Source organism: Gallinula chloropus (genome assembly GCF_964237585.1).
Source record: "Gallinula chloropus genome assembly, chromosome: 6".
NCBI lineage: Eukaryota > Metazoa > Chordata > Aves > Gruiformes > Rallidae > Gallinula > Gallinula chloropus.
Window position 1 is genome coordinate 3,546,903 of NC_140091.1, and position 16,479 is coordinate 3,563,381.

A 16,479-nucleotide genomic window follows, 5' to 3' on the forward strand; every position below is an offset into this window, starting at 1 on the left:
TTGAAGAATTGAAAGTCAGAATACAAACATCTACTTGTATGAAACAAATACGCTCGACTTTCAGTGACCTTACCCCTTTCCCCCCTCTCCCCGCCAGCTATGAGTTGGAATACCAAGTTGTGCCAATTTCCTACTATTCCATAAACACCTTTAGAAGGTTAGGATGGGAAAACAAACCAACACACCCCTTACACTTACTGCCCCAATGCAGTACTCCATTATAAGGACAGAGGCTTGGAGTAAAAATGAAAAGGTTGCAAGTTCTTTTGTGAATCCAACAACAAACTACCCATTCACATCACTGATGAAGCAGGGAGCCAATAGCAGGAAAAATGAACACTAAATAGTTGCTTTCATCTTTAAAATTTAAATAGTATTTAATGAAGTCATTAATCAGCAAAAGAAACATTTTGTGGATATTTGCCATGACATACAATAGACTCAGGGAGTCCATTTGAGGGGAAAAAATACCCTTGATCAGGCAGTCTGCATTTAATAACATAGCAGAGGACATCAGCATTTCATAAAAACCCAAATGTAATCACCAGGCCTGATTTTCTACTACCTGCCTTATATTTAAAGGCCTGGTACAAGGTGCAAATGGAAAGTTTCCCTGTGATTTCAGGGGGCTTTGGCTGTGTGTTGCTTAATGAAAGCTTTGCTAATGAAGTGTCCATTGGTTATTGAATGTGGCACTCATTTCCTGGCACTTTAAAACTTTTCTAAATATATGGGAAGTGTCTATACTTGGATTTTCTTAAGGATGAGGGGAAAAAAGCAGCAGCTGACACAATCTAAGCCAACAGAATTTAAAATACTTTTCTACTCATAATATATGCAGAGATAAACACTTTAACATTGAAAAGAGGGATTTTGGCACCTACCCCTGATAACGACTAGGGGAAGGGCCTCCCTTTACTGCTAAGCTTCCAACCTGCTTGGGCTGCATCACCATTCATGTCTCCTTTCCTTCAAGTTACTGTTTGCTTTGTTTTGCTCTGAATGAAAACAAAGAATCTTAAAGAGAAAGTTATTTGGGTCAAAACTATAAACCACATGAAAACCCTGATATAAAACTTAGAGTTTGTTTTTGTGGGGTGGTTTTTTTTTTCCCTCCTAAGCTTAGTCAGACTTCCAGCCAAATTGGCAAAAATGATCAGAGCTTCAGGTTGGGGTGTGTGTAACAAAAATCCCCCAAAAAGCTGAAAAACAAGTCACTTTTGCCTTATTTTAGGGATTTCTGTGGAGAACATTAAACAGCCCTGTGTAACAGGATTAAAATAAAATTACCTTCCAGGGTCTGAAATTTCTTCCTCTGGGTTTAATGACAGTTTTATTAACATAAGCTGATGCAGGATTAAACTGTAAATATTTAAATCCCAACACTTCCTGTAATTAATCTAGAATGGGGAAAATTTCAGGCTGTTCCTTACCCAAAATAATCTATTCCAATGGGCTTATATGGTCCACTCTTCTAATAGGTGATTTAGAAAATGGGATACTGAGTCACTAGTTAATTTACTTTTTGGTGTAATTTGCCCAGAATACTTCTGAACTATTAGCACTCTGGTCAGGAGGAGAAAATTACTTTGACAAAGTTGAGCCTAGGGGCTACTCCATGACGTGTTCAGAGTCCAAGATTTTTGTTACATGTCTGGAACTGACAGTGACTCAATACATAAGGATATTCTTTCGTATTCATTTGTGCAATAACCTCACTTTTGCTGGCACGGGAACAAGTTGTCTTTTAACCTGACTTAAGAAGCTGGTCCTAGAATTAGTCTTCATCATTTTGGATAGCAAGTTGGAATGAAGATTATTTTGACAGATGGCATCTAGCCTGTCTAATATGCATTTTACCTGCTCCATAAATATTGATGACTTCAATACATTTTTGTTCTGCCATATGCTTCTTAAAGGTACACTTCCAAAACTTGACTTGGCTGTGTGATTTAGATGGAATTAATCTCCATTTTGTAGTACTAGAAATGAGATCAGAATCACATGCATTGTGTCTGACGTTGGAAGACTGAAAATGATGTGTGTGCAGGCACAGGGGAACAACTCCAGCAGATTTGCATCCCAATTCCACTCTTATAATCCTGGGGTTGGAATATTATAGTGGGACACTGTGTAGGTGGAAGGTGTCTTCATAATACAAACCTTATCATAGACAGAGTTCTGGGCAAAGGGAAAGCCCTGCTTCATGATGTCATGCCACTTGGACAACAGTTGAAGCAATTGCTCCCTCTCTAGTGTGAAACCCTTCACCTCTGTCCATACCAAATGCTCCCAAGAAAACTATGCAGAAAGAAAATGCTCTTGTGAGATATCTATGGAACCAGTTTCTTTAGATCATCTCCTAACATGCAGGCTGATATGCTACACAGATACTCCTTTGCATAAGCACTCTTCCCTACACCCTGCCATTTAAAGGATGTCCTGCTGCACGCTCTCAGGAGAAATACTTGCTTTATCTAAGAACAGTTTCTTTGAACTCTGTCATTTCCAAGGCAGATGGGGTACAGAGTGACAATTAGCTCTTATTAACACCACTGCTTTTCTGCTTCTCTACCAAGGTTACAGACCCATTCACAGTGCTGTAACTGAAGTGGGAGCAGGGCCAGGGCTGCTGGCAGGAAAAGGGGAGATGTGGGCTAGAGAAAGCCCAAGAACCATTTCCCCAGGCTCTGATAGCCTTGAAAAAAGCAGCACTGCTTCCAAAGGGAGCAGCCTCATGCCCCATGGCTGGGAGAAGTTGGCTTTGACTCCCAGCAGTTTTGCCTCTGTTGAATTTGCCACCTTGTTTCATCAAGCCAAAAGAGGCAGCCTTATCACCACCCCTCTTCACATTATGCTTCTGCTGCTTCCTTTTCCCACTCTAATTATAAATTCTTTAGATAATGCCTGGGACATGTGTATTTTTTTTTCCCCATGCAATTCTATGATATGGCTGAATATAGCAACACAAAAAATATGGCATGGCCTTCACAGCAAAACTGTAGGAAATCAGAACAATACTACAAAATTTCATTAAATGCTAGATAATGTGCTTCATTTCTGGCAACAGTTACAAATGATAAAAAGGAACATTTTTACAAAGAAAAAAAATATTTTCAATCAGCGTTTTTGTAGGTTTCTACTGAAAAGGATTTTTCTCCAAAAGAAAAGTTAAAAACCTATAAAAATGACAACTCAAATAATTACATTCTCTCAAAAACTAGTTAAAAAAGTCATTTTCAACTCTGTCAAGTGTACAGTTTTTTTCTAGCTACTTTCAGAAGAATGAGAGATCATTTAACTGATATTAAAAATGTCACTTTGGATTCTGTTATTAGCACATACTAATATTTTCCCATCTTTAAATAGTTATTTTGCTTTTTGGTAAAATATCTGGTATTATTTGCTCCTCTTTACAAGGAAGAAGATACTACACCATAGCTCATCAGCAAAAGGAGGAAAACAGAACTAGAAAACCTGCTGAGAATATTTGTAGCATGCTTTGCTTGATAAATAATAACCACTTCAGGGCTGAGCTTGTAAAAGGAGAGGTTAATGGTCTCACTGATGCACGGGTACATTAGCAGTGGCAGAGGCTCAGTCTGTTGGCACTGAAAGCAGACAGGAGCACGTACACAGCACAGTACTTACAACAGAAATATAGGCAGCTAAGTGCTTTAACTTTACTACCCAAAGTATATTACAAAATTACTCCAAGCACCATACAAAACTGTTGGGAAGGTTTCTTTGCAAAGTGTATTTATGTAAGCTCTCTTCAAATCAAATAAATAATGTCCTAGCCTTTCTTATTTTTACAGCCAGTTTATAAGAGTCTCAGTCCGTGTCTGCACTCACTAGTTTAACTGGACTTTGAACTACATCTGTGTGTAGGGCTATGAATAGCAGCAAGAGGCTTGCTACAAGAGTTCACATGGTCAGAGTCAGGATTTATCCTGACTAACTTACTACATAGACCCACTGGTTGGTATTTATTGAAACTTAAGCCTACAGTGACAGCACTGTCCAGCAATGCACTCTGCTTGCTGCAGAGGGGCTGGGCCATCAAGGGCACATAATATTTAGTTTGCCTCAAGAGACTAAAAGTGGCTACACAAAAGTAAACTCTATATGGGCCAGACCCACTTGCAGAGCAAATGCTATTCTGTATGGAAATGCAGCATGCTTTCTATACATTCAACACATATTTGCTATGCAAGTTAAAGGTTGGAAAAGGCTCACCTGACCACACTATAAAAAGAAAGATATATGACTTGGAAGGAAGCCAACAGCATAGGCTTGTCAGGAGTTCGAAGGCAGGTCAGATCCTTATTAGATGTAAATCAACAAAGCATCCCTGGCTTTTGTGTATTCAAGTCAATTTTCACCAGCTAAGAATACATCCTTGCTCTGGTTGGATGAGACAAATGAAATCCAGATACTACAAGAAGAGCTGGTGTTTCTGAAGCCAATGGTAATTTCTGTTTTATCCCATAATAAGAGCTTTAGAGATGTCGGGGAGTCAGTACTGGGCTGGAGCAGAGTATGCTAATTTGTGCAGGTGCTAAAACACAGTAGCTTGGCAGCTCTGAATGGGAAAGAGAAAAACAAGTCCTGCTTCATCTTTCAGTTGTGATTTGACATCTATAAACACAGGCAAAAGCTGAATCAGCTCAGAAGGTTGGTTTGACCAAACACCCAAGGAGGAATAGATAAAATGAAACACAAGAAGAAATGTTTTTACTTGAGTGGCTTCTAGGTAGACCAAAACTGCAATGGGAAAAACCTCTCTCAAAGCTGTTTTGGGTTTTTTTTCTTGCCACTGCTCCTTTAGTACCAGTTCTGGAAACACAAAGGCAAATTAAAGTTGCAGTAGAGGTTAACCAAGCATTTGTGACCCTCAGAGGAGGTGAAATCTATTTCCATTCAGCAAAATTTCTGGTTCTGTTCTTATTTGAGTCAAGCAGTTTTACAGGCACTTAGTCATCTGCATTTTTGCAAGGTTTTAGCTGTGATTCCAATGGCAGCAGACATTCACAACTCTGCCTGCTGTACACCAGCACCACGCTAAACAACCACTTCTGAGCAGCACTGATGCTTACAACAGCCCAGACCTCAGAACCACTCAAGTGTCTGGAGCAGAGCACAGCTCACTGCATTCAGATTGTGGCATGCTCTGGGCACAGCCATAAACCCCTGTTCCTTGCTTTGTTCCTAGCAATGTTTTCTTTCTGCCAGTTTGTGCTACAGAAGGGGACAGTTACACAGAAGTACCCACAACAGTTCAAAAAACCTCTTTTCAGAGCAGCAGAAGATAAGTTAGATCCAGTCGTGCTGTGTAGCAGGTCAGTTTGTCTTGACATTCATTACTTTGTACTCATTAACCTGGATTTCCAGGTGTCATTTGTCACCTCTTCACAGTTTTGTGATGTGTATTGGACAGTGTTAAAGACTCTAGATCAAAGAATAGATTATCTTTTTAAACTTACTTTTTTTTTTTTGCCTTTTCTTTACTAATTATGAACCCAAGAAAAAATCTTCTGTTTCCCTTTCAGAAAGTTAGGTTTCTTTGCCAGTTACACTGTATTTACTGAATGCTTGTACTGCAGAAGTTCTGAAGGTGTAATCTTGACAAACACTTGTGGCCCACAAAATCTTTATGTGAAAAAACATTTAATTTCTCCAATTTTTTTATCTACTAAATTTGTAAGTAATTTCATTACATATTGATTTCATTCTGTTGTTCCTCACCTGATGTCCCAGTAGTCCCCAAATGATCCTGTTCATTCACATGATCCCTTGGGAGTCCTTTTCTAATTCATTTTGCTAGAATACCAGAGAATACAACTAGCAGTCCTAAACCATAATTTATCTGAAGGATTTCTTAACAGAGAAAACCCAAATTATAGGCAAGACAAAACATTCACTTGTGAGGAGATGAAGATTCTCTCAGGCCTTGCAAGATGGAAAAAGACAGAGTCTCTATCTTTCAGGCTTACTGTAGTAATATTAAAGACAGGTAACAGCTGGTTTTGGTCTTCAGAATAATAAAAAAATCCAGAGAATAAAATTGATGAAGTTGTGTGAGAAAAAAGCTAGCCTGAGGGAAGAGTAAGGGTTACACAGGTGTGAGGAGAACAAAGTAAGCTCAGAAAATGTTATAATTATTAAGACACACTCAAAAATATTGACCTTAAATGGAAAGTTCTGAGTCAGATCTTCATGGTTATACACAATCAAAACAAATGTGTTTTGTTGCTTCTAGTTTCAATGTGGTTTGGCATGAAACATGTTTATGGAGTCCCCCTTGTTTAGTGAGGTGGTAATATAGTAACAAACTAGGGTCACATCCCTCAGGAGCTCTCAACATCTTTTTAAGGGAAAACAGGCTCTGCACTAAACAGCCTGAGAGACCCTTTCAATCATGTTTCTTCAATCTGACTGTAACTAACTACTGCATCTAGACAATCAGCTATTCAAAGCAGAACCTAGTTCAGTTTGGGGCTCAAATTCTGTTAAATTCTTAACTTGGTGAATGATCTTAATCATAAGAAGTCCCAGTGACATTACTCTGCATTGCCTATCAAAGCACCTCTAAGGAAAGCAGGTGCTGCAGGTCTGATGCAGTGTTAAGACATCTGTGCTCTTCACAGCACCAGTGACTACAACAGAGAACCCAAAACCACAACTGTCTTTCTGATGTACCTAAATCATTAGAAAGCTGGGATGGTGGAAGCACAAAGCCAACAGGTTCACAATTCCTGGGCTGAAGTCTGGCAGAAACCTTTATTTCCATGTTTTCTTTCTCCTAATATGTACACAATTTACTCTGAAGTCGCATGTACTATGTACTCTGTTACAGAGCCCAAAGCTTCTTTTATTAATACTACAAATCTAAGCCCCAGATAATGTATGGCAGAACATCCTCAGAAGAATAACCTTTTGCCCCTGTTTGTTTACTATAACTGTAGCATTTCTTGGTTTAATAGATGAGGTAGCCAGCATGGAAACTTTTACTTGTTCCTAAGACTTTGTTATTGCTATTTAAAATTATTTCATTACTTCAGAGGGCTTATTTCAAATCACTATTAAATCTTTCTTTTGTTCATATAAGAAACAATAATAGAAAAAATTATTGTTTATATTCCTCTCAGTCTCATTACTTCATGTTTCCTTATGCTGGGTTGGATAAGTCACTCAAGTTTCTAGGCTATTCCAAACCATCCAAATTTCGATGACATGTTTGAGACCATCAGCAAGTAACATCATCTCATGGAGTTTTTGTGGTAGGAAGCATAATTAAGTCCCACTGACCATCCTCCTCAGTTTCAATCTGTTCTGCAGTTCTCATTCCCAGTAAGTACAATACTCTAGGAAGTAATCCATTGCTCTCTAGAGATTTGCATGTGTATTATTTATGGAGGAATCCCTACCATTGTATAATGCCAACAACCTTGTTGACTAAGTAGTTCTGTTCAGAGAATCATTTCAACTTGTCTCAAAACCACTTCCTAATCATGGTACTACAGCAGCTTTCTTACTGTCCACTTCCACAAGTGACACTTTCATTTTCTCACCCCTTCAAGAGTTGTTTTAAACTCTTCATTTTCAAAGGGTTAAATTTCCCACCACAAATAAACCTTCCACAGATTCTTTCATCAGCCTTTTGTTTACCCAGTCTCATCTAGTGGCTAACATCCAGTCAGGTACAGGAAGAAGAAAACCAATTTTGTATTTTTCATTCTTCTGTAGATACATTTCATGACCTAGCCAAATCAATCAGTATTTCTAAGCTTAAGTTTCTCTATTTCGGAATTAAAACTAACCACCCATACGTAAACAAATACATGGGGGCTCAGATAATATATGGGATTTCAGATAAAAAGGCTCTTCCAAACCTTATATAAATTTATTATTCCATACAGACTGGAATAATTTCTAGTACAGGAGAATTTTAACCTTCAGTACAGTCATTGTTTAATTTCTCATGTTAAGTCTTTTCTGGTTGAGTACAAAGCCAGTGACCTTCACTGAATTATGAGAGCTATTGGGAACACTTTATGCTTCAGTCTCTACTTCTTACTCATGCATTTCCTGACTGATAAAGACAGAAAGGAAAGACTTAAGTCTGGCTGCTGATGTGGAGTCTCTTGTCTTCTATCTTTGCTTAAGATTATGTTAAAAGTTGTCAGTATTCAAGGAAATACCTTCTAAAAACATGGGTACATCTGGTTCCTTAATTACACCATTAACTTTGGTAAGGAAAGCAATAACTACTGATGTCAATAGGACAAGCATTTTAATGAAAATACATGTATGATTAACTTGACAGTATTATCAAATGCCTTTTATGTTGGGAAGTGAACACTATCATTAATTTTCAGAGCACTGCAGCAGCAGGAAGACTACTCATTAAATTAAGTTAAATCAAAATCACCTTCTGAGTCAGTATTGAAAATAAACAGTTATTTATTTTGATACAGAGACTCAAAACAGTTTTGTGTATGTGCCCATTCCTCCATTACAACTTGCTTGACTCAGTTGCTATGGAACATGTACAGACTACAGAAATTTGGCTTGATACACGTTTACCTATTCCATCCAAACACAAGACTGCTTGGGAAGCTCTTAGCTTCCACTTCCAGAAAAGGAAAATCACATTATGTTAATGGCAAATGAAAATTCAGCATTAGTAATTGCTGAAAATCCTCTGAAAACCTGCATGCTTAGTGGCAGCAGCATCCCAGCACTTCACAGCTCTCGCCCTCTGCTCCCGTATGGTGCAGTTCTGCAACAGAAACCCGTACCAATAATGGAGACTGGTGGCAGCCAGAGCCAGAGGGAACTGCATGAGATGCTGAATTCTAAATATCACTGGACCACTCTGAAGTGGACTCATTTCTGGCTTTGCCTTAAGCATCATTTGAAGGGGTAATTCTGTTTCATTCCCCTCTGTTTTCAGCTACTTAGCATAATTAATTTGATCAGCCCAGCAAAAAAAAAAAAAAAAAAAAGAGTGCTTCTTTCTTTTATGCTACAACAATTTAATTTATTTCATCCTTATTACTACCTTTCACATCTAAGAGCTTCACATACTTAGAAATGGTGACTGTTGCCTTATTAACAGGTATATTGCCAGGATTACTCCAAAAGGTAAAAAGCCATCTGCATTTATTTCTAAAACTGCAAAATTTCAGGCTGCCTTACAATAACATAGCATGCATTGCACACATCCTGTCCCATGGCTCCACTTAGACACCTTTTCAGGCAACCAAATTTATAGAGGTTTTGGAAAACATGGGAAATGTGACAAACTATAGCTCTACTTTCTAAAAAGTGGTAATTTCACATTACGGAGACACAGCATAAGCAGTTCAGTCTTAAAGAGAAACCAAGCTCTGATTAAATCCAAGCTTTTGGCCAAGCTTGAAACCAACTTAATCTTAAAAGTTTCAAAATCATGAAAGGTCCAATAAACCTGCAAGAAGAAATGTTACCTGCAGATTCAATCACACTTTACAATTACATATATTGAAAAAAGGCAGTAACTATTGCTGTTACTGCATCTCTTTCACAAAAGCTCTTAAACATGCTCACTTTTAAGAAACTAAGATGACAAGGAAATGAAGACATGATCAAAATCTGCCCTGCCCTCTCCCCGACAGCACCACTACTGATTTCTGACACACACACTGTCTCTGTTCTGGGTTAGCTGCACTCACAACACACAGCATGAGGAGCTGCTCTTTGGATGGCAGGCAGTATTCTGGCCCATTTTCCTCCAGTCATTTATCACTCTTACTCTTTTAGAGCCTATGTTGATTCTCCAGGGATCTCTGGGAGCACGGACATACTATAGCAGGTATGGGATTTACCAGTGTTGCTCCCACCACTGGCCTGCATGATTATTTCTTCACACAGAATATTCAGAGCAGTTTGGGGGGCTATAAATTTATAAGCAACAAGGCTGATAGATCACAGTGTAATATATATTAATAGCACAATGTCATGCTCTCAATTGATACACATACAATGTCCCAGATGCAGTCATTGTGGCTTGAGCACACGAGCATCCACCTCAGTTTCTCACTAACTTTATCATCCTCTTCTCTCTTGCTATAATAATAACTGGGGGTTTTGTTCATTCTGTAAGACATGGCACTCAAGGTAATAGTTTTATTTTAATTTTATGGCCTCTTGTTTTGTTTTGTTTACAATTATCAGTGCCTGCTGTGGGTTCTCTAGAGAGCTTTTTTTCTGAAGCAGGTGCATTTTCAGCACGTGTAATGGATTTACAGATATTTGGCCATAAATATATAGTGTTAAACACTGCTGTAAAAGTGAGATAAATGTTTATTACCCAAAAGTTTAATAAAAAATCCACCTGGGACCTTCTGGAAAAGAACTAATCCCTTTAAGCTGGTATCAAACCAGTGACAGTTGTGCAAGATTCACAAGCAAATTGCATCCCTAAAACATCCTAAAAGCACACAAAAAAAATCCCAGACTGCACACCACACTAAATGGAGTGAAAGGCATTCATGAGATAGGTACCATTTATTATCTAATTTAAGCACTTAGTAGCAGCATCTGTTTACAAATAACCACTTTCAGCATTAGATAAGTCCCATGTTAGGTTACTGTTCCTTCCCAACTTCATTATCAAACAGTATGATTTTATCAGAGCAACACAGAAAATCTCAGTTGAAAACGAATGAATTCTAAAACAGTCAACAAATGATCCAAAACATCAGCAGGAAGATGAAACAGCACTTGCCAGGCACAAGACAAAGTGTATACAGCATTTTCATTGAATTGCACAGGTTCTCACACCTAGCTTTAATGGATGAAATGCACTTGACATTCTACTCCCTGTAACCTTGCTGAATACAGAACTGAAATGTAGGAGCCTGGATGGAAAAAAAGGATTTATTTTCATAGGTGTACAGATGGTATCCTAACCATCAGGCAGTTATCCATAACTATGTGGACTTAGTATGATCTGTTTCTACCACACACAGTCCTTTCATGCAAGCCTGTCCACCTAGCCACCCTTCCTATCTTCCCTTGGGCGCAAGCAGAACTTGGGTTCCCCCAAAAATCAACTTACTTGTGGCCTCCAAATGTTTTCAAATGTTCTCTTTCCTTATTTCCACTCATACTTCACTACTGGTTATGTCTACTGTTTTTTCCAAGCAAGAGAATGGGTAGCAAAAGCTATCTAGTCTTGTGAGATGCGATTAGTGGAGTTAAGACTAATTTGGCCCTTTCAGTTTCAAACAACCTGGCTGTCATCTCCCCCTTCTGGCTGGCTGCTGGAACGATGCAGTAAATCTAAGTGCTTCCTGAAAGGATTCCAGTTACGACCAAGGATGGAGGACTTGGGAAAGCTAAGAGAGGTAGATGCACCATTTGACAGGCAATACTCCATACACTCTACTCTCATTCTCCTTATTTTTCTAAATGGCTGATAGATTCTGTCCAGATGAGGACTATCTTCTTCAAGGAAGGAAAAGTTGTCATTAATTTATGGCTATGGTTGGACTCCATGATCTAAAGGGTCTCTTCCAACCCAGGTGATGCTGTGATTCTATGTTTATCTAAATGACTACTGGAAACATACACCAGAGGTGAACCAGAGTTAAAAAGCGTTGACTGAGATCAGACCTTTCCTAGGGCTGCAAGAATGCTTTTGAGAGCAGAGAATTACTTAACAACTAAAAAAATCTGAACTGCACATCAACAATAGACATTTAAGCCACAGATTTCAGATCCTGAAGTGGTGAAACTCAGGATGGAAGGACAAGGCTGGTATGTATCCTCAGTGTATTTTGGTTCAAAAAAAAGAATTGCAAATTATTGAAACATGAGGTTCACCACTCTGAAACAATATGCATGGTACAAACTAACAAGTTTTAAAAGTCCTTTTTTGCCAGCTAAACACAAAATATTTCTGACTCCTAGAGTGAAAGTTACCGGAGCATTTACAAAGTAGTATTTACTTTTTAGAAGGCTGGCATAGGACATAGGGGCTGTGAGCTCTAAATTCATTGTATGTGCTACAGTCTTTGACACAACATTTTGTGCCCATTGTATAAATGGGAATAGCAATGCCTCCTTGCAAAGATATGAGCAAAACCTCTCTGCAAGGTAGTCAGGGTCTTACAATTAAAATGTTTGAACAAACCTTTGAACCAAAATTTGGCCAGTTGCTATTGTATCTTTTTTTAGGTCACTGTATTCAAACTCTGGTTTTTGTCCCCAAAATTATGACCTTACCTTTCATGGAAGAGGAAAGGCAGCATAAAGTATCTCAGTGATACCTTTCCTAACATTACAGAGGGTTATGGTTGGCTTTTGTTTTGTTTGATCTTTTTAAAAATGAAATCTCCCCCTCTATTCTCCAACCACTAAAACATAAAAGAATTTTTTTTTTTACTAGATTCAAAATGCTTTAAGATATAACTGTTCCTTCACACACATCTTTGGAGTTTCAGAACTCCCTCACATACTACCAGTTTCTTTTATACTATAGTGATGTCTGCTAGAGAAATATCCTGAAGTTAGTGAAGTATCACAGCATACCAGAAGTTTATGCCAGCTACTTCAATCCCCACCCCACACCCCCCACACCCCACCAAACTTTGTGATATTTTAAGCTAGTGCACAGCTTCAGTTAACCCTGCCTTTGTGTATCCCCAGGTTTGGAGTCCTGGGCTGATGAAATAGCCTAACTCCATCCTGAGATTGACAAGTTATTAATTAGGACAGCAGGCCTGTCACAACCTCTAAGCCTCACCAGCACTTCCTTGGAGAGCTGTATTGTCACCTACTACTGGAATTAAGTTTCTCACTTCCAAAATACAAGCCTCAGTCATGGCAGTAGAGTGCAAATGGCTCCATTAGGATTTTTGTAGCCTGCTGGCCTGCATCTCTTCATTTTTGATTTTAGGGGTGAGGTCTCGAACCTTTCAGAACAATGGGAGTTTTACCACTCACTTCACTGGGGCCAGAATTTCATTCTACATAGTCTACAGGGAATCTTGAGAAAGAATTTAATTAACAAAGATTATCAACTGCAGTGGAACAAAAATAGCCTTAAAATATCCTCAGTAATGGAGATAGTGACTTGGATAATGTAGGGCAGGACCTAAGCAAGATAATCTTGCCATACTGACCAAGAAAGCAGCAGCTGATGCTGCAAACTGATAAACTAATGGTTCTTTATTGTAAGAGAATGGTCAAAACACTTGGAAAAAACCCCCACCAGTTAACCATACTGCTGGGCTCCAACAATGTAAAGGGAAGCTTTTACAAAGGATGACTAAGAGGTGACATTGTTGGAACTCCCTGTAAATTGAACTCTTGCCTTGACACAAAGGTATTGGGAGAGAACACAGGATTTGGTCTCAACAAAAGCTGTATGTTTTCATATCCCTGTGCATTGCATTACTTAGTGCTCTCTAATGAGGCTGTTAGCATACATACAGCATGAGCTAACCATTGCAGATTCTGTTCCAGAGTTTTCACTTGCATTGCTTTAACTTTGCACCAGTTCAGAGAGCCAGCAGAGTACATATAAACACATATAGTTTACAACTAAAAGAAAACATGCCTGCTAGAGTTATGATCAGAGTATTGTCTCCCATTAGAAACATTCACATTTACTATCAAGTACCCTGAAGAACAGCCACAGTGCTAAAAACATTAGTGCTTTTGCAGCTCTACTAGTTTAGAGACAGCTGCTTTTATTAGATTAGATCCACAAGAACAGCTCTAGCCAGTGCCATGTAGGTCACCATGTGGGGTTCTAGCATTTGCCACACTGCAAAAACATTGTTTAAGACCAAGTTTTGCAGAGTAGCCAAGGGCGCTCTGTAGCATCTGGGTGAGCTGGTTTTAGTTCATTGCTTAGAGAAAAATACATGGTTTCAAGACAGAAAACAGAAGGAGCCAATAGACAGATTTCTGTGTAACACAGAGCAATGCCCAGTCTCAAGTCTTAGTCTTCTATCTATTTATCCAAGCTTTTAAAACATCCATAGGCCTGTAGATATCCTGTAGAATTAACACAAGTACAGTACATCGAAAGGCAACACCATGCGGATCTAATTGCCTTCCAGCCTGTATAATACCCATTTTCACAGTAAAGTTGTAGCCAGTCATAATAATTTTCAAAAATCCTACCTTTTCCTTCCTACCCTTTTCTATTCAGCCTTTCTCAAAGCCCCTCCAATTGAATACTATTTAGCTGCCATTTTTTAGCATGAAAGGACTTGGTTATCTTAGATTAAGTTTCCAGTGAGCAGGACTCAACACTGCAGATTTATGCATGACCAACGTGACACACACCGGCTATCACACTGAAGTCTCTGGGACTGCTCCAGCATGGAGAATACACAAAAGCACTTTCCCATTCTTAGGAGAGTTCAAGTCTAGGTCATTTTGGCAACAGACATGAAGGAAAAGCAGTACAAAGCAGTGCTGCTTGCGACTGCGCTGGAAAAACAGAAACCCAGCTTCAGTTGGTCTGGATCCATGAGAAGGGCAAGAAACTCGTCTAAACTTTAATTTTTACACACTCAATAGTTGCTAATCCCCACTAACACAATCCAACAAGAAAACCCAATCACATCACAACTTAGGATACATACAATTCTGCATAAATCTAATAAAACACAAGCAATTAACTGATAGCCAACAGCATCCTGGTCACAGCTGCAGAGACATTCAGAGGAGAGTCTTTCACAAGAGGCACACAGCAAACCTCAGTCACCATTTCTTTTTTGCAAACTTCCCATCAAATTTTACTGTAAAAGCATACAAAACATTTCTTTCCTACCTACCCCATCTGCAGTCCTGTTCTGGCTGGGGACGTATCATGGAACTCTCCTTTGTCACACACCACAAGGAGCAAAAGCCATTCTGCCACCCAAGTGAGTGCCTTAGAAACAGCTGGGTGTATCCATGGGCCTTAAAAAGGTGCACCTGGGCACCATGAGATTGACCCAGCCCTGCCTTCACCTGCAGGATCTTTAGTACTAACGCAGCTGTGTGCAAAAGATTGAGCTCCAAACAGCTTTCAGGTTAAGAAACTAATCAAATGCAGAGACTCAGGTTGTCCCCATAAGCATGAAATGGCAAAATGCCTTTTTTTTTTAACAGAGTCATTTTCCAGGATGGATTTATATCCTGCAGTGTTCACAAGGCCTGTGTTTTCACAGCATTTGAGGCAAACAAAATGCTCTTGATGAAATACCAGCTCTTTCTGTGTGTAGAATATGGCATTAAATTTATAGAGCAAAGGAAGAAGTGGTTTACTTGCCTTGAGGGGAATTGAGAAGTGACAGTAGGCACTTAACAGCGAGTTCCAATTACAGCATTTAAATATAATTGCATACTCTGTTAATCTATGTCAGGGTGGCATCATTTTAATATGATTGTCACAGATTCTTTCTAATATTGTGAGTGATGTGAGTGAAGCTGAGCCTACTGAAAAAGTTCAGTTCCAGGTCTTAATATACACTCTAATTCTGTCCGTCAATTATGCTACAGCAGAGTTCAAATAAAGGTCTGGGGATCTAGAGGATGTAGCTACCTTTATTAAAGTACTTCTATTGTAAATACATGTATGGGTCAGGAGACAGTTATCATTTGGTTTTGTTATTTTTTATGAGCCTACTACTATTAGAGCAGACTCTTTTGTATAATGCTTTAGATGTGTCATGGACTCTTATTTCAAATGGAAACTGTAAAGTGAAATAACATAAATTACAGTTTGACCTCTGCAAAAATGTTCATTTATGCACTCCTGTTTGTGTATTATGGAGTATTACAGGAGACAATTGTAATCCAAGGATCCAAAAGCCCTTTGTGTGTCCTTTATAAATCCCAAATTCCTAATTATAGAATGGAAACTTTGGTATACAAAGAATGGAGATTCATGTTTAGTGGTTAAACTTCAGAACTTAACATAGGCATTACTCCTATGGTAATGGTAAAAATGTGTGGCAGAATGTTTCTTCTGGGGTGAAGGCCACTTGAAGGTGTCCCTGTCTCCTTGCTCCACCGCATCTAGGCCCACAGTGGGATTTACTGCCTCCTCAGTGTTGCTTATGAAATTGAATGTACGGCTGCACTTCAAACTTGATCAGAACTTATCTGAATTTAAAAATATCCCCTTTTGGGGGACTTTTCAGTCCAAGTTAGCTCGTTGACCTGGTTTAGAAAGCAGCCCACACAGCTGCATGAAAACAAATACTGCAGTAATGCATTGCAGCTCAGGGGCCAGAACAAATGACTGTGGAAGAGAAGGAAGAGAAATTGTATCACAGAGCTGTTTGAAGAGCTTCCCAAATGACTGTCTCTTGCTAGAGAGTATTTGAAATGTCTTTATACAGGCACAAACTTGTGATTATACACTTCATCAAATGCTGTTGATGTTTTGTGGGCAGTGAATATAAACAGAATTTACTACAGCCA